Raw genomic sequence first — 24,886 nt, forward strand, 5'->3', positions numbered from 1 at the left:
CCAAGAAGTTGCCATAGCCTTTGTTTTAAAACCTTTTCCTCTAGTTTTTGTTTGTTTCTTGGTTGGTTTGCTAAAGAGTAGAAATATAGAGAGAGTCAGAAGTGTAAAGTCAGGATGTCGGTTCTCAAGCCTGGTTATTCTACTGTACTTTGAGTATTAGAAAGCTTCAATAACCAGGTTTTAAAATTTTTCCTCCTTTAGCCTTCCCGATCAAGAAAAAAACAAATAGAGGCCGGCCTAGTGGTACAGCGGTTAAGTTCGCATATTCTGCTTCTCGGTGGCCCAGGGTTTGATGGTTTGGATCCCAGGTGCAGACATGGCACCACTTGGCAACAGCCATGCTGTGGTCAGCGTCCTGCATATAAAGTAGAGGAAGATGGGCATGGATGTTAGCTCAGGGCCAGTCTTCCTCAGCAGAAAGAGGAGGATTGGCAGTAGTTAGCTTAGGGCTAATCTTCCTCAAAAAAAAAAAAAGAAAAAAGAAAATGAGTTCATATCAGGGTTTAATTTTAAAAAAAAGGAACAAACTTCAGCCCCAGTGTACACTTTACTTCCTACATCTCTGACAACGTTAGAGATAATTTTTTTTATTAGTTAGATTTTCAGTTACCATTAACCGTAAAATTTTGTTAAACTGAACATCTTGTCTTGGGTCTTGTGTTTAAATTCCAATATTTTTTCGTTGAGGAGTCGTTATTTAAAATTTTTTCAACAAAGGAAAAAAATAAAACCTAGTAGTTTCAAGTTGTTACTTTTCCCTTTCTTAAAATACAGGTATCTCACTGTGTTAATTGATTTGTTAATGTTTTTCCGACTGTTTTTTGTTTTTTGCTTAGAGTCTGATTCTTTACACTGAGATAGCTCTTTCCTCTGTTACCTTTCATAGTGATCGGATTCACTGGTGTGTTTCTGCTGAAACTTCTCCCTCTAGATGTTGGGGCTAGGAGAATGAGGAAGTTGTTGTTCACTTTAGTTTGAACTTGCTCATTTGGCTAATTTAGAACTCTTTTAGAAATGGGAATTTTACACTTATTTAAATGTAAGTGACTGAATATTGCTTTATGATTTGCAAAGCAGTTTTTCATGTACTCTATTGAATTTTTTCATTGAGTTATAACAACATAAAAGAAAATACACAGATCACAAGTGAATTCTTGTGTTTCTATTTGATCCTCACAACATTCTTGTGAAGTCTGTCTTATCCCCATTTGTTGTTATTTTTATTTCAGCTTTGTTATTTTTTTCTGTTCTCTGAATTCCTTCACTTTTGTTATAGTGACTTAATTCAAGAAAAATCAAGTATTTTCAGCATGCATAATTTTGTAGCTGGTATCATAAATGTATCAGTTTGAATGTTGATGGGTGTATGCATTGTGTATGGTAGATGCGTACTGGTAAAGTTGTTTAGCAGTATGTGTGTGTCTGTGTAACTTGTTTTCAGAATTGGGACTCTATATGTGCAACGCCTGTGGTCTCTGAGGACGATGTGGGTGAATTTTGAGGCTGGTAACGTGTAAAGAAGTTTCCACTTAACGTAAAGATGTGTAATTAGTTCAACAGTAATTTTTTTGAAGATTTTCCACTGTGTTTGTACTAATATTTTGAGGACTGGTTCTCTGTGTTCCCAGAAGATGAATTTAGTGTGCATTTAACCAGCTTGTGTATGAATTTGCATTGTAGATTTGATATGTGTAGTGTTGGTTCTTGGAAGTTTCTTTTGATTTTTCCCAAGGTTTCTGTTTAATGTTTTCTCTAAGTAACTATGCAGTATAATTCTCTATTGTTTTAGTCATCAATCCATTTATTTGCCTTTATTGTAGGGAAAAAAAAGTCGTATACTACCATATCTGTGATTCTTTCTGGCCATTCATTATTCATTCAAAAGGTTTTTTGAGCACCTACTGTGTGCCCGGCATTGTAGCAGGATGTGGGATACATCTATGAACAAGCCAGACAAAGATTCCTGCTTTTGGGGAGCTTAGATTTTAGGGGGTAGAAAAGAGACTGCGGTGGTGACTGATATGGTAAATTTGTTATCCGTGGTAACTCAGAAGGCACACCTCATGCTAGCTGAGCTCTAGGTCAAATGTTGGAAAAGATCAGAGTGTGAGTGTGTGTTGACTGTTATTGGTAAGATATTACAAGAAAGAGATGAGCTTAGGAAAGAACTGGCTAATTTTCAAGAAAAAAATGAAAGGGAATAGAGAAAGTTCTGAGACTTGAGACAGTGAAAGGAAAAACAGGCTGCTTCTAGACCCCAGAGAGCAAGAGGTAAGAGTTGAGAAAGACTTTGAGCAACAAACGCCTAGTAAACTTTCTAGTTGAAAAAAAGTGACTCAGTCCTGTGGCAAAGATCAGATTAAGGGTACAGGTTCTTGTTCTTGCTGCTCGTCAGAATCACCTTGGTCCCACCTACATAGCTTCTGATTTAATGGACCCAGGGTATATGAAACCTGCACACTGACAGTTTTTAAAACTTCCCCCAAGTGATTCTATTGTGCAGCCAGAGTTGGAAACCACTGACCTATTGTTTCATATGGCCTCCAGGTGGCTTCTGTTAGTTGAAAGCAAGAGGCGTGGAGGCAAAGACATAAATCAGGCTTGAGAGTTATGTCTAGGAAAGAACTTGATGTGTGGTTACTGGCACACAGAACTGACTGGAAACAAGCAGAACAAAAGCCTACTAAGTTTTAGGGGGAATTATGTTGGCAAGGGAACCATGAGCCTGGACTGAATAAGCCCTTGACTATTTGAGCTGTAAAACCATTTTTTAAAGACTCAGAACTTGTTCTGGCAGGAGGTGGGTTGTGAAGGTTGTATGTGGCCCCCAAGGGAGGCATGCCAGAGTCTATGTGGCCAAGGAGAGTACTGGATAAGGAAGAACCTCCTGCTCTTGTTTCCCCATTGTATATTGGGACTGGGGAGGGAGGGTGCAGATAATTTACCTTTTTAGTTCACAGGCTACATTGTAAGGAACTACACATGGTTTTCATGAAGATTGTGCCGTACTCAGAGATCCTGGACTTGTAGTTAGATGCGTTGACTGAATGGGACTTCAAGTTTTCTTTTCGGGGGTGGAAGAGGCTTGAGTGTGTTTTATGTGTAGGAAAAGGGAGCAAAAAGACATTTAGCGATTAAAAGTATTCACCAATATCCAAGTTTTCCCTTTTCTTCCTGGACCTATAACTGGACTGTAGAGCCTGTCTTCCTTGCAGCCAGATAGGGCCATATGACTAGTTTTCACTAATGAATTTGTTTGGAATTGATCTGTGTTGCTACTGGGTCAAGGCATTTTAAAGGAGGTGTGCCTTCTCCATCCTGTCTGTCTTTACTCATCCCGCTCCCAGTATACACTGGCTAAAGGGAAATGTCTCCAAAGAAACTAGCAAAGCGAGAAGCTCTTAGATGAACATAGGCTGGGTACCTGAATGGATGGATTAGAGCCTCCCTGTCAGTTTACATTGGACTCCGACGTGAGCAAGAAATCAGAAAGAGGAATTGGGAGTAGAGATGGGGAGAGTCATATAGGCCTTATTGAGAAAGTGATAGTTGAGCAAAGTCTTAGATGTCTGCCAGCAGATGTCTGGAGAAGAGCAGGAGTGTTTCGTGTTAAGGCCCTAAGGCAGGAGCACGCCTGTGAATTCAGGGAACTGCAAAGAAACCAGTGTGGCCAGAGTGGAATGAGCAGGGGGAGAATTGGAGGAGGAGGGGAGATCAAAGAGTTAACAAGGGCCTTCTTGGCCCTTGTAAGGACTTTGGCTTTTACTCTGAGTGAAATGAGGAGTCGTTACAGGGTTTTGAGTACAAGAATAGCATGATTTGATTCATATTTGGAAATGGTCAGTCTGGATGCCACGTGAAGAGTTAACTGGAAGGAAAAGGTAGAAGCAGAGAGATCATTTAGGAGAGATGATTGCAGTAATTAACACAAGATATGGGAGGGTTTTAGCAGTGGAGGTGGTTTGGGTCAAGTTAGGAAATATCTTCTAAATTGGCCTAATGGGTCGGATGTGGCTTGTGAGAGGAAAGGAGTCAAGGGAAACTCTTAAGATTTTGTCCTAAGCAACTAGAAGGATAGGATTGTCATCAGCTGAGATGAGGAAGCCTGTGGATGGAGCATGTTTAGATGTTAGGATCAAGGGTTCAGTTTTGGAGATGTTGAATTTAAGTTGCTTATTAGATGTCCATATGGAGTTGCTGAGTGGGCCATTGTGGATGAGTCTAGACTTCAAGACAGAAGTCTGAGATGGAAATATCAATTTGGGAGTCATTGGCATATAGTTGATATTTCAAGCCCTGAGACTGGATGATACCACTAAGCAAGGGAGTGAAAACAGACAAGAGAAGAAGGAAAAAAGAGAAGAGCTGACCCCTAGAATTTTCCAACATTGAGAGATCTGGGAGAAGAGGAAGAACCTGCAACCAGGGAGGTGGGGTAAAAACCCAGAGAGTGTGGTGTTTGGAAGATAAGTGAAGAGAGTGTTTTGAGGAGGAGGAAGTGATCAGCTGTGTCCAGTGATGCTGATGGTGAAGAGAGAAGACTGAAAACTGACCCTTTGTCTAACGATGTGGGGATTCTGTGGTGGCGGTGAAAACCTGACTAAAATGGGTTCAAAAGGGAAAAGGAGAGAGATGGAGACAGCGAGTATAGACAACTCTGTCAATGGATATCTGTTTGTAACAGTTTCTTCTAATAGTAGTTCTTATTGAGAATTTAGGAGACCCAGTCCATCCCACTTCGCTCTTCCCCACTTGCAGTTGCAGCCAGGACTTAGGCAGATGGCAGTCTGTTTGAGAAAGTGGTTTTGATTATGAGGAACCAGTGGACTTGCTAGTGGCCTCTGAATTGAATATGCTCCCACCCAGTGCAGGCCTTTCCAGCAGGGAGTGGAGCCCGGAAGCTTATGGCTCTGGGAGCAGGAGGGAATGTGCTCTGTGGAATTTGCAGATCCCAGGAACAAGGGAGGGGAAGAGGCTGAGCTGGGCATGTTCATTCCTTCTGTAAACCCAGCCAGTCTGATTGGGAGAGGAGTGAGTGAGAGGCAGAGAGCGACCTGGTGGGGTCCTACAGCGAAGGTGACCCAATTAATCCCACGTCCCTCCCTCCTCCCCTTCCTTCCTCCTACTGTTCCTCCTTCCCTCCCTCCCTCTGTCCCTGCCTCCCTCTATTTTCCTTCCTTCCTATTAATTATGGTAAAATACATGTAACTCATAACCCTTTCTTGGTATGCAAGGAGGCTGGGAATAAACAAGCTTGCTCCCGTTCCCGACCCCCAGTGCCTTACGCTCAGATCTCTGCTTACCATGGTCTTGACTTTACTGAGAGAACTTTGGCTAGTTCCCATTTGGTTACTCCATGGCAGGAAGTGTGTGTGTTTGTTTACACAAAATACACTCGTACCGCAGATACAGTGTGTTAGTAGAGTGCCCCAGTGGAGGTAGTTACACAACTGTTGATGCTATGAAAATTTCACCTTTCCTCCCAGCAGATGGCAGACTTCACCTCTGAACAAAGTTTCACTTATCCTGCTCTTCAAAATCTCCTATAAAAGAGGAAGTATTGGATTTGTTTAACAATCTCTCTTAATATCACTGCTGCTTTTTTAATGAATGTCAATGGGCAACTTGTACATGTCTAGTGTAGTTGTTTGGGTATTAGTGATATTAAACCATTCACTTTAAGGAATCAGAGCAAATTATCTTGTTATAGACCTAGAACAATTAAGGTTGTCGACTTACCTTTGTCAGAAGCAATATTTAATTCTCGTGTGACTAGCATCCCTCTCCTCACATCCCTAGAGTTCTGAAAGATAATGGGTTCAGTGAGAGAAAGGCATGCTTCTTGGCCGTGCTTCTGTCCAGTTCTAATAGTCACATGTCCTGAGTAAGGAACTGCTTTGTACACACAGCAAAACTAGGCAGGAGGGTTATTTTCTTAAAGGCATAAGATAATATCCCCACTTATACCAAGTTATAGCAGGAGGTAAGTCAAACACATGAAGAAATTGTAAAGAAAATCTCGTCCTTTAGCCCAGTGTCTCATGCTTCTCAAAGAAACTGCTGAGACCGGGTCCCTCATGTCTCTCACTGTTTTTAACAGTCAGTGTCGTGGTTGCATCTGTGTGGCCTCTCTGTCTTGCGTGGCACCATCATTCCCATCATGGTCTGAACTTCGTTGCCCGTGCCCAGTCTTCTCATTGTCCTCCACATTTCAAGTCCCTTTAGAACTGCTGCTCCTTAATGAGCAAGCTGCCCTCATTTTCAGCTACTTCTTGAAACATTTCTTTTACCCTCTTGTCTTCACTGAAATTTGGTTATCCTCTAGGAGCTCCACTGCTCCTGTAGCTCTTTCAGGAGGTACCTATTTATTCTCCCATATCCCCATGTGTATTTAGGGATTGGGAGGTGAAATTATTGTTAGGGTGACCATATAATTTATCATCTAAATCAGACTCACTTGAGTATGAAAGGAGATACTCTTAAATATGTAAGGACAACATGCATACACTGAGATTATCTTGAGTAAAATGTTTATGGTCACTGTTTTAGTTTTCTTTTACTGCATAATAAATGATCACAGACTTAGGAGTTTAAAACAACAGAAATTTGTTACCTCAGTTTCTGTAGTTCAGAAGTGCAGGCAATGGCATGGCTGGACCCTCTGCTGTAGGTCTTACCGGGCTAAAATCAAGGTGACAGCTGAGGCTGTAGTTATCATCTGGGGATTAGGAGTCCTCTCGCCAGCTCACTGGTTGTTGGCAGAATTCGTTTCATTACAGCTGTGGTATTGAGGTCCCCGTTTTCCTGCTAGCTGCCAGCCAGGGATGATTCTCAGCTCCCAGAGGCCACGTGCAGTTCCTGCCATGTGGCCCCCATAGACAGTTTACAGCATAGACGTTTGCTTTCTTCCAGGCCAGCTGGAGTGCATTCCTCTGACTTCCTCTTCTGCAACCAGCCAGAAAAAAATGCTGCTTTTAAAGAGCTCACCTGATTAGACCAGTCCCATTCAGGATAATCTCCCTTTTGCCATATAACATAACCAAAGGAATGATAGCTTATCATATGCATAGGTTCCATGTAAAATCCAAGGGGAAAGGATTATACAAGGATGAGGTTTATTGAGGGGCAACTTAAAATTATGTATATACTGGTCACCCTGGTTATTTTTCTCCTTGCTTTCCACCCTGACACTTACAGACCCTTAAACCATGAATCTTTTAGATTGAAAAAAAAAAAAAAAGCAAGATACTGCTTTGAGGCTCATGCCATTTTGGTCTCACCTCCCTTCATCTTCAATTATCTCCTGACTTTCTGGTCTACGCCTTTACTCCTGGATGGATTGGCACCAGTTGTGTGGTCACCTCATGGGTGATTTCAGTATTTATATAGTCAAACCTTTTAAGATCCTGCCACACAGTTTCCTGGCTTCCTTGACTCTGGTGGTCTCCTCCTCCTCTGAACCTCAGACTTCTGCTCCCTCGATTATACCCTGGACCTTCTCACCACCTCTGACTGCTCTACTTCACAATCACTGATTTAGACACCCCATTCTCTGTTGATATCCCATTGTCATTCCAGCTGACTTGTTCAACTACTCTCACTAAGATCATCCTTTAACCTCTTTCCAGTGTCTCATCCATTGACCTGTCTGCTCTCCACATCCATCAGTCCTCTCTTCTTTTTACTTCTCTCTTTACCATTTTAGATACGGCCCTTCATTCCTGTGCCGTAAACTCCATTGTCCTGCAGCCTTTTTATCCATATCTCTGTCAACTAAATTCATGGATGAACTAATCTATCTGCTTTCTCTAAGTACTTCTGGAGAACTCCATGTAATAGGGCAGATTAGTATTACCATAAATTCACCATCACCAACTTCATATTGACTCTGAGCATTGCAGTCCTGTTACATGCTCTGATCACCTTGCTTTTCCTTCTTTGCAATGGTCAAAGTCATGTAGGAATAAATCTTCATTTTTTTTTAAAACAGTCTACCCCCACTCTCCCCTCTCTTTTGGCAGATTACCTCTTTTTTTTTTTTTACCACATAGAGAAAACAAAAGCCATAAAACAAGAATTCCCTTAACTTCCTGCCACCAGATTCATTCACTTGTTTATGTGTTTATTCAACAAATTCTTATTAGATACTTTCTACATAGCAGGTGCTGTTCTGGGTGCTAGGGTTGCCCAGAACAGGCTAGGACAAAGTCTGTGCCTTCATGGAGCTTACATTCTAAAGGGAACAGATGAATTAAAGCATGTTTAAAACAAAAGTCCCACAATATATAAACAAGGTATAAAATGATAAATTCTGTATGGAAAAGTAATATGTCATGATATGATAAAAATATGACTACGTAGCTGCTTAAGATATGGGGGTTAACAAACTGCTGAAACTGACTCAAGAGGAAATACAACATCTGAGGAGACCTACAAGTAAAGAGATTAAGTTAGCAATAAAAAATCTTCCCACAAAAGGCCAGACCTACTGAAATTTCTACTGAACGTTTAAAGAATTAATACTAATCTTCACACATTTGCCAAAATAGAAGAGGATGGAACACTTCCCAACTCATTCTGTTAGGCCAGTGTTACCCTGATACCAAAACAAAACAAAACAAGGATATCAAAAGAAAAGAACACTACAGACCAATATCCCTTAGGAATATAGACTCAAAAATTCTCAATAAAATATTAGGAAACCAAATTCAACAACACATGAAAAGGATTACACATCGAGTATATGACCAAGTGTATATTTTCCCAGGAATGCAAGGTTGGTTCAACGTGCAAAAACCAATCAATATAATACATATTATTAGAATAAGGGACAAAAAAAATGACCATCTCAATAAATGTGAAAAAGGAATTGGACAAAATCCAACATCTTTTCATCATAAAAGTCATGCAACAAACTAGGAATAGAAGAGAACTTCCTCAATTTGATAAACTTCTTCAACATCTATGAAAAATCTATAGCTATCATTATACTTAATGATGAAAGATTAAAAGCTTTCTCTGTAAGATCAGGAACAAGACAAAGATCTCTTCTTTCACCACTTTTATTTAACATTGTACTAGAGGTCCTAGCCAGGGCAAGGCAAGAAAAAGAAATAAAATGTGTCCATGTGGAAATGAAAAAGTATAACTCTCTATTCGAAGACCACATGCTCTTGAATATAGAAAACCCTAAAGAATACACACACACAAAAACTATTAGAGGTAATAACTTCAGCTAGGTTGCAGGATAGAAGATCAATATACAAAAATTAGTTGTATTTTTATACACTCGCAATGGACAATACGAAAATATAAGTAAGAAAACAATTTCATTTACAGTAGCATCCAAAAGAACAAAACAGGAATAAATTTAACCAAAGAGGTATAACACTTGTACACTGAAAACTACAAAACATCATTGAGAGAAATTAAAGAAGACCTAAGTAAGTAGAAATACACATTTGTGGATTGGAAGATGTAATATCGTTAAGATGGCAATACTCCCCAATTTTATCTACAGATTCATTGCAATTCCTTTGAAAATCTCAGCTGCTTTTTTTGTATAACCCTATAAGCTGATCCTAAAATCTGTATGGAAATACAAGGGACCCAAAATAGCCAAAACAGTCTTGAAAAAGACCATGTTTGGAGGACTCATACTTCCCGATTTCAAAACTTACCTCACAGCAACAGTAATCAAGACAGCGTAGTAGCTACATGAAGATAGACATATGGATTAATGGGGTAGAATTGAGAGACCAAAAATAAACCCTTACATTTATTTTTGATGGATTTTCAATACGGGTGATAAGACCAGTAGGGAAAGAATAGTCTTTTCAAAATATGGGGCTGGAACAACTGAATATGCACATGCGTAAGGGTGAAATCAGACCCTTACCTTATACCATAGAAAAAATTAACTCAAAATGGTCATAGACCTAAATGTAAGAGCTAAAGTTAGGAAACTCAGAACAAAACAGGGATAAATCTTCATGACCTTGGGGTATACAACACCTTCTGAGATAGGTTACCAAAAGCACAAGCAACAGAAGAAAAATAGATAAACTGGACTTCATCAAAATTAAAACTTTGGTGCTTCAAAGGATACCATCAAGAAAGTGAAAAGAAAACTCACTGAAAAGGGGATAATCTTGCAAATCATGTATTTGATAAGGGACTTGTATCCAGAATTATGAAGACCTCTTATAACTCAGTGACAACAAGAAAAACACCAAATAACCCAATTTAAACAGGGGCAAAGGGGAAGTAGAATGGTGGTTACCAGGAGCTGGGGTGAGGAGAAAAAAAGAGTTATTGTTTAATCAGTATAGAGTTTCAGGTTTGCAATGAAGTTGGAGAGGTCTCTTTCACAACAGTGTGAATATACTTAACGCTACTGAATTGTACGCTTAAAAATGGTTACGATGGTAAATGTCATTGTTTTTTATCACAATAAGAAAAAAAGAAATTAACTTTGGGAGGAAAATGAGCAGAGGATCTGAATAAACGTTTCGCCAAAGGGGATATACAAATGGCCAATAAGCATGTGAAAAAATGCTCAACGTAGTTAGTCATTAGGGAAATGTCTAATCAGAACCACAGTAGATGGTACTTCACACCCGCTACATTTGCTAAATTAAAAAAGGCTGACAATAGCAGCTGTTGATGAGAGTATGAAGAAATAGGAACCCTAGTACACTCCTGGCAGGAATGGAAAATGGTGCAGCCGCTTTGAAAAAATAGTTTAGCAGTTTCTCCAAATGTTAAGCAGAGTTACCATGTGATCCAGCAATATCATTCCTAGGTAAGAATTGAGAATTCTCCTTTGAGAATTGAAAATACATGTCCACACAAAAACTTGTATCTGAGTGTTCATAGCAACATTATTCAAAATAGCTAAAAAATAGAAATAACCCATATGTCTATCAACTGATGAACAGATAAAATGTATCTCAATATAATGGAATATTACTAAGCAATAAAAAGAAGCGAAGTACTCATACATACATGTTAAAACAGGGATGAACTTTGAAAATATGCTAAGTGAAAGAAGCCAGATATGAAATATCAGATATTGTGTAATTACATTTATATGAAGTGTCCAGAAGATGCAGATACACAGAAACAGAAAGTAGATTAGTTGTTGTTAGGGGCTGAGGAGAGGGGGGAATGGGCAGTGACTGCTAGTGAGTATTGGACTTCTTTGTGGGGTAAAGAAAATGTTCTGAAATGAGATATTAGTTATAGTTGTTGTACAACTCTTTGACTATACTGAAAATCACTGAATTGTAACTTTAAAAGGGTGAGGGGCCGGCCCCATGGCCGAGTAGTTAAGTTTGCACTCCACTTCAGTGGCCCAGGGTTTCACCATTTCGGATCCTGGGCACGGACATGGCACCGCTCATCGAGCCATGCTGAGGCAGCATCCCACATGCCACAACTAGAAAGACCCATGACTAAAAATATACAACTATGTACCGGGGGGGCTTTTGGGAGAAAAAGGAAAAATAAAATCTTTAAAAGGGCGAATTTTATGGTATGTGGATTATATCTCAATAAAACTGTTATTTTTAAAAAACTGGTCAGGGAAAGCCTTTTTGGAGAAGTGACATTTAGACTGAGATTGGAATTAATAACCTGAGGTTGATGATTGTGAATTCAAAGTCAGACCAGTCAGCATAGTTGTGTATTTTACTCCCTACCCTGAGTGTGCAGGTAGAGGAGCAGAGTGGATAGATTTGGGATTTTGACAGAAGAGAAGGAAGAGAGTTGGCAAGCGGGGTTGGAGAGTATGCAAAGAAATGAATGGAATGCTGGACCATGGAGTGTAGGTTGGTTAAAGAGAGCAATGAGGCCATGAGGGAGGTAAGGGACTGTGTGAAGGTGGTGGGTTCCATGGAGTGGAGGTCCCATTGGTGTTCAAGTACTGTTGGAGGCAGGGCCCTGGAAGGAGCGAGCGGGAAAGACAGAAGTTGGTATGAGTGTCGGTTGCTTGAAATTGAGATTTTAGATGGCAATAAAATGTTCTAATATGTGACTGTGAAACTGGTGGCCCATGTAGAATGGGGGAAAGGTTGTTGAAGGAGAGTTCAGGGAAGACCAGTGTGTAAGTTTCCTAGGGCTGCCATAAGAAATTACCACAAATGTGGTGGCTTAAAATAAATTTATTCTCTCCCAGTTCTGGACACCGCAAGTTTGAAATCAGGATGTCAGCAGGGCCATACCCTCTCTGCAGGCTCTAGAAAAGAATCCACTTGTATTAGGGTTCTCCAGAGAGAAAGAACCAGTAGGATGGAGATTGATTGATTGATTGATTGATAAACATGTTTAGTATTTATATTTATAAGCATATATGTAAATATATATGTTTGTGTGTAAAGAGATTCATTATAAGGAATTGGCTGTCGCTATTATGGAGGCTGACAAGTCTCAAGATCTGTAGGATGAGTCAGCAAGCTGCAGACCCAGGAGAGCTGATAGTCTAGTCTCAGTTTGAATCTGAAGACCTGAGAACCAGGAGAACTGACAATGTAGTTCTGGTCTGAGCCTGAAGGCTGGCAGGCTTGAGACCCAGGAAGAGCAAATGTTTTAGTTTAAGTCCAAAGGCAGGAAAAAGCCAAGGTGCTAGTTCAAAGGCAGTCAGGCAGGAGGAATTCGCTCTTACTCAGTGGAGGGTTAGCCTTTTTGTTCTATTCAGGTCTTCAACTGATTGGATGAGGCCCACCTACTGTATGGAGGGAAATCTGCTTTGCTTGGTCTAATGATTTCTCTGTTAATCTCATCCAAAAACACCCTCACAGGAGCACTCAAAATAGCAATGGTCCTATTTGTACTTGTTCTTTGCTCTTCCCCAGTAACTGTTTGAATGTCTTCCAACCTGGGGGTCTCATCTTCCAGCGCTATCTCATATTTCATTTTGGACTGTCTTGTCATAGGGTTTTCAAAGTAAAAAAAAACAAAAAACAAAAAACTTTAAAAGAAAGAGAAAAAGACGGAAAAAAAGGGAAATACAGCAGTGGTTTACTCTTGCCTTCTCCTGCATGATATGTGGGTCCAAACCATGTGTGCTCGGGTCTGTGGTGTCACAATCACCAAACGCCTACGAAATGTCGGCACCCACTACAACTAGTGTATGGGAAAGGTCAACTATGTGGATGTTGAAATCAACAAGAGTTATGACAGTGGTAACGTTGGACTCCACTATAGAGTGATATTTAGAGTTTTGGTCTGATGACATTCAAAACTGGGGTTTTAAGGAAAAGGGAAAATGATCTGAGTGGCAGTGAGGTTCTAGGAAGATGTTTGCCCCCCGGAGATCCAGCAGGTTGAGGGGCGTGAGAGAGAAAGCAGCTGCCACTTGATGGCTGCAGGGGAAGCCAAGCCTTCAGGGAAAGCCAGGTCTCTTCAGGAGCAAGAGATGAAAGTAACACTTTCACCTCTTTCAGAGAAGAGGATCCTCAGCCAGAGAAGAGCTATTGCTGAGGGCAGACTATGAAGACAAGTAGAAGGATTTGAGAGTTGAGGATTAATGGGAGATGGGGTCATGTGAGGGGATATTTGGAGTCTTAGGAGAATGAGAATCCCAGTGGGAGTCTTGGCTTTCTTATGAAACAAGCATAACCTATGATACAGGTTGTGCTGGAATTAGCCCAGGTAGCTTCCAGGGCAGATCATGGAGCTGCTGCTGTGAGTGTTAGTTGGGAGAGAGTCTTGCCAGGAGCATGTGGAGCTCTGGGTTCCTGTCTTTACTCCTGTTAATGGTGGGGTGAAGGGCTGGGGAGAAGTGGCCTCAAGTTCTCCTGACTGGCAGCTGAACTGACTACCTTGTTGGCCAAGCCCCTGCCTGTGCAAGGTTGGACTTTCTGGGGCCATCTGAGAGCCAGAAGGAATAGGCTAGAGGTATCCTGACAGCATTTATCAGCATTTTCAGTGGTTGATTGGGATGTTTTAAATATTGCTCTTTTTAACATCTGAACATTGCCCCATTCTACTGCGGTATTTGGATGCACTATTTCTTCTTAAATCCGTTTACAGCTGCAAAAGTGCTGAGTTTGAAAGCAGAACATTTGAAATGGACCCAGCTGTTTAAAAAGATGGGTGCTTATCAAAGAAAGTATTGATGGATATTTTATGAAACAATGAGGCATTTTTTTCAGCTAGCCTGATTATTCTTAGAGCAAAGAGATGACAGGAAGGGTTTCGTTGCAGAGAAATGTATGACTTAACCCCAAACGAGCAGTTCTTCAAATGAGGAATTTCTCTCGCAGTTATCACTTACCCACAGCATTTCTCCAGCTTTGATCTTTTTCGATTCTTTGAATATCTTTGATTCAGGTGGCCACCAGAGCTGAACTGGAGAATGTATATCCTACATCCGTGTGTGGAGAGGATTAGAGGGGTCTGTGTGACCCTACAGTGTGAATTGCTTCTCTCTTTCTGCATTAACTTGAATACATCAGTGACTGTTGCCTAGATATGTGGTACTTTCTGAGATCTATAGATACAGATTTAGGGTAGAACTGTTTCTCTAAATAAAGTTAATACATGTCTATGGTATATTCATTCCACTTTATCTCCATTTAGTCACTACAGAGTATCCACTTATGAAACTTTCATGTGTTATTTATTCATTAAACCTTTTGATTACCCACGACAAATCAGATATGTGTTCCTTGGCAGTCTCTTCTGAGCCCTCTTTTCTTCTCTTACAGTGCCCTTCCTCTGAATGTTTTCACATAGTTCCAGGTTTTAGGTGACCCTCCAGAAACTGCCAGATTTCTGCAGTTCTTAATTCAAGCCCAGGCGTCTTGTCCACCTTAGGACTCCTGTTGACACTTCAGGGGTCTTATGGACACTTCCATCTTGAAGTCTCCCTGGCTTTTCTGTCAATACATGGGTCTAATAATTTTTCAGCCAGTTCTCTTGGACTTTAGATCCCTGTATGCCTGTAGGAAACAGTAACTTCTCATTTTCCAATAGTTACAATCTTTTTTTTTTTAACCTCTTTGTGTTGTCAAGAACTTCTAGAACAGTGCTTCTCAAAATTGCCTGAAAAGAATCTGCTGGACAGCATGTTAAATATACGAAGTACCGGTCTACTACCCCTGTGAATTTTAACTTAGTAGGTCTGGGTTGAAGCAGAGGAATCTGTTTTTTTTTTGTTTTATTTTTTAAACCAGTACCCCAGGGATTTTTAAATCTTCAGACAAGTTTGGGAAACACTGTTTCAGAGCAGTGCTAAGTAACAGCGATGGTAATCTTTGGTCCTGACTGTGGCGTATCTATATCATGTATAGTGTGAATTGACTGTTGGCTCTGTTCTGCCTTGACCTGTGGCAGTATTTGTGACTTGCTTTGGAGATATTGTGTACCCAGGTGTAGTCATATGGTGCGCAATCTAAGCCAGGCAAAGAGCTCTCTGCCCTGGTATTTGTTCAATAAACATTTGTAGTGCCTGCTATGTTCCAGGCCCCGTAGAGTGCTGCTGTATAAGGAGGCACATGGCGGGTCTTCTTGGTTTTCTGACCCTCATGCTCACTCTAACCTTCACTCCCTTTCCTGGGACTCTCTGGCTGCCTGTGAATCTACCCCCATAGCACTCGTGTGCTCTGCTCATATTTGTTTTAGCTGAAGACCCTTTGTTTGCTAAAAGGGTAAGTTTGGTCACACTTAGCCTTCCTCATTCTTTCCTGCCGTACATACGATCTGTTACTCTGTTCGAGTCGGAGAACTGTCTGCTCAATGTATGCTAGAAACAACTTCAAATCAGAGATGATTTATAACCCACTGAAGTCTTATCTTGTGGGGTAATGTTTTCAGAGCTTTTCCAGTTATGCCTCTGGTCTGGGACTTTTATTTGTGTCTTTCACTCACAGGCAGCACTATGACAGTACTGAACTATTTGCAGTTGCTTACTCCACCATATTTTCTTGCTTTTATGTCTTTGAATCTGTTGTTCTAGCTGCCTTTATCTCCTCTCCTTCCCATCCTCCTAACTTTCCTTTGCCGACTCCAGTCTAGCCTCTAAGATTCAGCTCAGCTGTTGCCTCTTTTCCTGATCCCCCAAGCTGATTTTCATGTCTCTTCATGCTCTCCTATGGCACACTGACCACCTCTTTCAAAGCACTAATCACACTATTGCAATGATTTGTCCATTTGTCTGTCTGTTCCGTTAGATCATAAGTCCTTAGTATGTCATTAGCCTTTATACCCCAGTGTTTATTAAAGAACTTTATACAAGTTGGCATTTCCCTCTTGTTCCAGTTTTTAAACTATTTTTGATTATGGAAATGTTCATGTTATGCCCACTCAACTTACAAAAAATGTAAGAGATTGATAATATTCAGTTTGTTTGGCAAGAGTGTGGAAGAGGACTCTAGAAGATTCTTGGTAGTAGTGTGAATTGATACATTTGAAAAATAAAATTTTAAATGTGTATAACCTTTGACTCAACAATTCTCCATATAGGAATTCTCCCATAAAAACATTGTACCAAGTATATTGGAATTTTTGTATAAGGATATCATATCAGCATTATTTGTGATAGCCCCCCCCCCCCCAAGAAAAACAGATGGCCAAAATCTCCAACAGTGGCAAAATGGTTAAATTTATTATGGTTTATACATGACTGTAACTGTGGAATTCTGTGTAGCAGTCAAAATAAGTTAAATAGATCTGTATGTACAGATAGGGAAAGAGGTCCAGAACATACACCCATTTTCCTCTCTCTTCAAAGATAACCTCTATTTTGAATTTGATGTTAATATTTCTGTTCATATTTTTGTATTTTTTATTAGACATAGCTATGTGACATTAAAATATATAGCATTGTTGCTCATATTTTCAAACTTTATAAAAATAGCATCTTAGTGCATATATCCTTCTGCAGCTTCCTTTTGTCACCTACATTGTTTTTGAAATGATCTCCACGTCGAAATGGTTATTTTCGGCGCCATAGAGAATTCAGTTCTAGTAATATACCACAGTTTATTTATTCTCCTGTTGATCGATGTTCAACTTGTTTCTAATTTTCTACTTTTCCAAACAAAGCTTTAGTGGATTTTCTGGTACAGGTCACCTTGTGCAACAGGGAGAGTTTTCCAGGGTATGATTTTAGGAGTGGGGTCCCTGGGTCAAGGGGGATGTTTGTCTTCAGTTTTACTAGATAGCACTAAATCCCTCTCCAAGGGGTCTTTCCTACCTTCTACTCCCACCAGCAGTGCTTCAGCTTTACAGTTTATTCACGTCTTCATTATAGGGAACACATTACTTTTAATTCTCTTCGGGAGCAGCAAAACTCTTAACAAATTGTTTGAAGAAGATGAGAAAATGAACTGCCAGTTCAAGCTACAGAGAAAGGAATTTATGTCAGTGATATCAAACTGACGTTCTATAGGGCAATCTAATACTCAGGGCAGCATTTTCCCTGTTGTGTGTACCGTGAAGGGTGCCAACTCCCACACAAAAGTGAAGGCCTCCTGCTCAGGCCAAGCTGATATGATGTTGAATTCTAACAAATCTGTTTGGATTTTTTTCCCCTGAAAGGGAAGCTGAAGTTATTTGTTGCTCAGTCCAAGTCGTTGCTGTTCTTTGTGCACTTCCACCTGGGCTATCGTTGAACCACTTGGAATAGCAGTGGTTTCTTTTTGTGGGCTAACGGGTTTTTGTAATTTATAAGTATGTTTCAGAAGCCGTATGTGAACTGATGACATTTTATTCTACCTAGCCACATTGTCATAACTATCAGACAGCTAATACTCTTAAATCTTGAAAGAGTAACAGAAATTACGTGAATTGCCTTTCTTTCATAGATTAATCAATCAAAATTACAGCTTTACAAATTGTTAAACTGGAATTTAGCAATTCTAGCTTTTTACTTTCTAAAGCAGTTATTCTGAAGCCCTTATAAAAAATAATATATCACAAGAGATATTACATAATTAAAAAAATACATTTTTATTAACTTAAGAAAAAAGAAATGGGAATTCTGTTTTAAGGTGGTGACCTGAGGACATGCTATAGCCTTTCCATCTTAGCCCACATACTTAGAAATGATAGATTAGAATTTTAAGAGTAATCTGCAAGTACACTAGAAGGGGGAAAAAAAGCAGGGAAACCCATGGTAGGCCACACACTGTGAAGAATTTCCATGAAAAGCAAATGAGATCATTTTGCAGAAGAAAACCTTGGTCCAAAACAAGAGTAGGAAAGTATTGCTGCTAAAGATAAGAGCTAGATCTGGAGTGTTCCCACTTGGGAGTAGTTGATATGGGGAGCTGTGAAGGGCTCAAGACAGGTGACAGAGTGACTCTGGTGCTGTAGCATGATGATAGAGGTGTCTCAGGACGGTATAGTGTGTATAGGAGCTTGGGTTGGAGAGGCAGGGCTGGGTTCCAGGTACTTGATGAATTCAAGGGAGCTTGAGGGAGCTCCCATGCTTAGAAGACTTAGCTATGAAGCTTTTCCATGAAGTGGCACCTCTGTCCCTCCTCCAGTCTCACTGAGAACAAGTCCCATTGCTCCCCTCCAAGTAGGCAGTACACACAGGCAGCGTAGACTATCTGAACAGGAAGCCTTGACCACAAGGATGAGCATTTTGTTAAAAATCTCCCAAAATGAGAGACACACGTGTACACACACGCAACCATACAAAGGAGATAACAGAAGAATTTATCTCAGACATAGAATTAATAGAATAAGTAGAACTAGATTTTACAAGATGTATAGTTAAAGCTTTGAAGAAATATGATTATTATTTTATCTACCAAAAATACGTATTGACCTTGGAAATTAAAGTTTTCATTGTCAAAATAAGAAGTTTATTAGATGGACTGCTTAACAGTGTTTATAGCTGAAGAGTAAATTGTGAACTGGAAAATAGAGCAGAAAATTGTTCCTAAGCACATCACAAAAGGATAAAGTAATAGAAAACATATTAAGACATGGAGGCTAGATTGAGGAGTACCATCTAATAAGAGTTCCAGAAAGAGGCTAAAGAGAAGGCGGAGAGGTGATATCTAAAGAAGCCATAGATCTAGTTTCGAGATGGTGGACCAAACACATACTACCTCTTCCCCTTCTTCACCAAACCCATAGAAATGATAAAACATTAAGTTAGATTAGTAAGTTCCCTTTCAAGATTGAAAAGAAGAGAAGGAATGTTCCAGACGTGAAGCCATAAGATGTTTCTAAGCAAAGGAGGTAGGTCTTAAATGAGAAGTTGCAAAAAAGAGCTGCTTACACTGCCTGTTTGAGGCCGTCACTACTGCAGGGACCCTGAAGCTGCTCTGCTGACTTTGTCAGAACAGATTCAGCATGAGGCCCCCCCAGCCAGGAGGCCACTGTTGGGTAAGGTGGCAAGTGAATAGTTCTGTGTGAGATATTTGCATGACCAAGAACCATGAAAACCTAGAGGAAGCCAGCACAGTGAAATATGAACAGCAAAACTATACCCTAGGAAGTAGAACAATCAGAAAGAAACTTTGAAAATAGGTAAATTTAATTTCCTTAAAGGAAGGATAGAATTTCATGCTTAATACAAGAAGCAGAAGTTATGAAATGATAAACAGTAATGAAAATGAAAAATATAGTTGTTGGACAAATTCATTGGATGGGCTGCATGACAAACTGGATATAGCTAAATAACGAATTAGTGAATTTAAAAGATCGGGGTGAGAACTTCTCCTAACACTCAGCATCAAGAGATAAGAGAGTATGAAACAAAGGGTGAGGCATTTAGGACCATGTGGAAGTTCTAATATATATCTAATGGGAGTGGCAAGTGAAGAAAATTGACAGATAATGTTTGAAGAAATAATGCCTGAAAATTTTCCAGAACTGAAAAAGTATGAGCTCTTAGATAGAGAGAGCCTGCTAACTGTCAGGAAAATACATCTTAAAAAGAAATAACACAAATCAGCACCTATATACCTCCTAGTGATAATTAATTCTAACTTGTAAGAAAATATAATTTTAAGTATGCATTAAAAATTTAAGGGTAACTACTAGAAGAATTAGATATACAGTCATGCATGGCTTAACGATGGCGATACATCCTGAGAAATGCATCGTTGGGGATTTCGTTGTTGTGCAAACATCATAGAGTGTACTTACATAAACCTAGATAGTCTAGTCTATTACACACCTAGGCTGTATGGTACTAATCTAACATTGACCGAAATGATGTTATGTGGCACATGACTATAAAATGTAAAACCTTAAAACTATAAGAATAAAACATGTAGCAAAAACAACATTGCCCAATCATATAGAAGACAGGAAAGTAAAAAAAAGAATATTATGGTAGAAAACACAAAATAAGTTGCTAGGAATAAATTTAAATATAGATATCAGTAATTAAATGTAAATAAATTAAACTCATCTATTTAAAAGATAAAAACTCTCAGATTTAATAAAACAACAAAAAACCACATATGTGCTATTTCAGAGAAGGATACAAACAGTTGATAATAAAGGGAGGAGGGGCTGGCCCAATGGCCAAGTGGTTAAGTTTGTGCGCTCCACTTTGGGGGCCCAGTGTTTCGCTGGTTTGGATCCTGGGCACAGACATGGCACCGCTCATCAGGCCATGTTGAGGCAGCATCCCACATGCCACAACTAGAAGGACCCACAGCTAAAATATACAGCTACATACTGGGGTGCTTTGGGGAGAAAAAAGAAAAATAAAATCTTTAAAAAAAAAAAAAGAAATTAAACCTAAAACGGTGGTGTCCCAGGGTCTATCAGACTGGATACTGGATTTGGCCAGTGGTTAGGGTTTAATGCTCCCATGTCATAGGAAATCTACCTTGGATCCACTCAAGGTGAGTAGAACTGATATTTTTTTAAAGGCTTGGACTTTAGATGGGCTGCCTCCTTAAGAAAGAGGGGCTAGAAGTACTCCACTGACCCAGAGAAGTAACAATGGGACTCCCATACAGGAAACAATCTCTGCTAATGGTGAGCTCTTTTTCAAAAATTGCAAACTCAATTACAAAACAATCTACTATGAGAGAGAATCAGAAACACAACAAACTTAAGTTAGTACGCCAAGAACTTTAGAAAATGATGCATTTAAAAAGTTAAAGAAGTGAATTTAGTAGTAGTGACGTTTTAAAAAGGAACAAGTCAATATGAAAAAGAACAAAATTGAACTTTCAGAAATAAAGAATAGTAAGGTGAAGCTCAATGGAGGAGTTAAACAGCACATTAGAGACAGCTACCGCAAAAATTAGGAAATGGAAAATAGATCTGAAGAAATTAACCAGGATATAGAATAGTGAGCACAGACGTAGGGAAATGGAAAATGTGAAAGATGATTAAAGGATTTGAAGGATAGAATGAAAAGATCAACCTAGCATTCTGTACCTGCCTGATCTGTTCAAGAGCAAAGAAGAAATACCTTTTCAGAAAAAATCCCAATAGGTTTGCCACCAATAGACTGTTGCTGTAGCAACTAATAAAGGATATACTTAGGGGAAAAAATAATTGAAGCAAGAGGGGAAAAACAGGACACAAGAAGAAATGGTGCACAGTGGAATTGGTAAATGTGGGTAAATTTAGATAAGCACCATGTGTAAAATAATAATAATGACTAATTTTGGTGGGCTTAAAATAAGATATAGCTAAAGTTCTTAAATCACCTATGACATGAACATTTGAGGCATGATTAGAGTAAAGGATTTTAAGTTAAGGGTAAGAGTGCAGATGCTGATTAAGATTGTGGTAAGAGTTCATGTTAAAATACTTAGAGGAGTTTCCTGACTTGTTTGAGGATTTAGTGGGCTTATATTTCTGCCTGGATCTCCTCAGCTGGTGGCTTGGAGCTCAGGATGATATACTCAGTAATTTGAAGTGAACATGACAGGAATGGCCTCCAAGGCACCAGTCCTGAGCTTTTTGCATTGGGTTGTTGTGCTCCCAAGTGTCAGGGCCTGTAGCATGTGTCCTGAGCTGAAGACTGCTGTGCAAGGAATTAGCTTGAGGCTGATTGAAAACACAGTCGTCTGAACTCAGAAATATTTTCAGGATGTCTTAGTGCCCGGTCTATGGTTATGTGAGGATAAGAAGTCTCAGCCCTGGCACAGGAACACACAGTGCAGCGGTGGCAGCACCCTACCTTAGCGTCTGCCCCTGTGTCCACCTCTGTCTCAGCCGAGCTTCTCTTTCATGACCCCCAACGTGGCACTTGGCGTCCCCAGTCTACTTCTGACTCGTTGCAAGAATGTCTCAGTGTCCTGGGCCGTCTCTCCCAGTCCCTCTTTGTTCTTTCTCTGAGTAACTTTACCTGGTGTGGGGCTGTGTTGTATCATGAAAAGAGTAAGATGGGCCTAGTTGTATGAACTTTCGTTTCCACACCTATAAAGTTAAGACTGTTAACATCTAATTCATAAGAGCTTTGTGAGGGTTAAATGAGCCTATGTACGTGTGCAAAGCACCTATCAGGTACCTAACGCTAAGTTCGCAATAAATGTTACTTCCAATTCAGTAAAACAAAGCCACCACCAGAAGAGTCTACTCAAAGAGTATAATTGCCAAAAAAGGAAAATAAAAATAAAATGAGAAAAAGAAAACCTAAAAAATAAGAAAGGGCAAAATCAAAGGGAAAAAAATGAAATAATAAGTAATGACATAACACGCTACAGAAATAAATCCCAGTATATTAGTAATCAGTAAATTAATGAAGTTTTCCAGATAAAAAGCAACAATTGTCAAATGGATATTTTTAAAAATTGGGCTCTATGCTGTTTACAAGAAACAGCAAAGAAAGTAAATATATACACAGAAAAGTTGAAAGTTAAGGATTGAAAAAAGACATACCAGGCAAAGAACTAACCGAAGGAAACTTAGTGAAACTATATTAATCTCAGAAAATAGATTTCAGGGCAAAAATCTTTACCAGAGAGGTTAAAATGGTACATTTAATATTATGTATATTTTATCACAATTTAAAAAGTCTTTACCAAACATAAAGTTTACCAAACATCACCAATCATTAGGGAAATGCAAATCAAAACCACAATGAGATATCCTATCACCTCACACCCATTAGGATGGCTACTATTAAAAAGAAAAACAGGGGCCAGCCAGGTGTCACAGCGGTTAAGTTTGCACGTTCTGCTTCTCGGCGGCCCGGGGTTCGAGGGTTTGGATCCCAGGTGCAGACATGGCACCGCTTGGCAAAAAGCCATGCTGTGGTAGGCGTCCCACATATAAAATAGGGGAAGGTGGGCATGGATGTTAGCTCAGGGCCAGTCTTCCTCAGCAAAAAGAGGAGGATTGGCAACAGTTAGCTCAGGACTAATCTTCCTCAAAGAAAAAGAAAAACAGAAAGTAACAATTGTTGGCAAGGATGTAAAGAAATCGGAACCTGTGTGCACTGTTGGTGGAATGTAAAATGGTGCAGCCACTATGGAAAACCGTAGGGAGGTTCCTCAAAAAGTTAAAAATAGAATTACCATATGATCCAGCAATTCCACTTCTGGGTATGTGTACAAAAAAATAGAAATCAGAGTCTCAAAGAGATATTTGTACACATGTGTTCATAACAGAATTATCACAATAGCCAAAACTTGGAAGCAATCCTGAGTGTCCATTGATGGATGAATGGATGAACAAAATATGATATATACATACAATGGAATATTATTCAGCCTTGGAAAGGAAAGAAATTCTGACATATGCTACAACGTGGATGAACATTAAGGACATTATGCTAAGTAACAGAGGCCAATCACAGTAAGACAAATACTGTATTGTTCTCCGCATATGAGAGATCTAGAGTAGTCAAATTCATAGAAACAAAAAGTGGACTGGTGGTTGCCAGGGGGTTGGGGGAGGGGTAAATAAGGAGTTGTTTAATGTTGAAGATTTGCAAGATGAAGAAGTTCTGGAGATTGGTTGTACAACAATGTGAATATACAGCCATTCGTCGTTTAACAGTGGAGATGCGTTCTGAGAAATGCATCGTTAGGCAGTTTTATTGTTGTGCAAACATTATAGAGTGTATTTGCACAAACCTAGATGGTATAGCCTACTGCACACTCAGGCTATATGGTACTGATTTTATAGGACCACCATCATATATGCAGTCTGTTGTTGACTGAAATGTCATTATAACGTGCATGGCTGTACTTACCACTGCTCAACGGTGCATTTAAAAATGGTTAAGATGGTAAATTTTATGTATAATTTACCACAATTTTTTAAAATAAAGTAAAAAGAGAGAGGGTTACTGGATACAAAATCTACAAAATGACTTCAAATAAATAACAGATGCATAGATCCTTTATGACAAGAATTTATAACTTTATTGAAAGACATTAAAAGGCCTAAATACATGAGGAGATGAACGCATTCATGGAAAGAAATGTTCAGTATGTAAAGATTTCAGTTCTCTCCAACATTGTCTATAGATTTGATCAATGCCTTTAAAATCTCCACAGGATTTTTTTGTGGTAAGTGATAAACTGATTCTGAGGGTCAAGAATAATGAAGACTCTCCTAAAGAAGAAGGTAAGTGTGGGGCTGTGGTACTACCTGAAAAGATAAGAAGCAGCTCTGGCAATTAAGTCATTACAATACTGGTGCAGGACTAGAAAGAATGTCTGTCTTAGGAAAGAATGGCCTGTTTATTAAGTGATCCTGAGGCACTTGGTTATCCATATTGGCTAAAATTGGATTCTTTCCTCATACCTATCAAAAAAATCAGTTCTAAGTAGATTCAAACTTAAATGTGAAAGGTTAAAACTTTAGAAGACAATGTGGGAGAATATCTTTGTAACCTCAGGGAGGGAAATATTTCTTAAGATACAAAAAGCTCAAAATATAAAGGAAAAGATTAATAAATTGGGACTGCCATTATATTTAAAGATGACTGTTCATCAAA

At 39.4% G+C, this 24,886-nt stretch overlaps 1 protein-coding gene across 50 annotated transcripts in view; it reads left to right on the forward strand.

Annotated features, from left to right (window-relative positions):
- Positions 1 to 24,886, forward strand: part of DTNB (dystrobrevin beta) — a 237,966-nt gene that overhangs the window by 82,889 nt on the left and 130,191 nt on the right. The gene's annotated exons all lie outside the window — the stretch shown is intronic.

Source organism: Equus caballus, chromosome 15 (assembly GCF_041296265.1).
Source record: "Equus caballus isolate H_3958 breed thoroughbred chromosome 15, TB-T2T, whole genome shotgun sequence".
Taxonomy (NCBI): domain Eukaryota; kingdom Metazoa; phylum Chordata; class Mammalia; order Perissodactyla; family Equidae; genus Equus; species Equus caballus.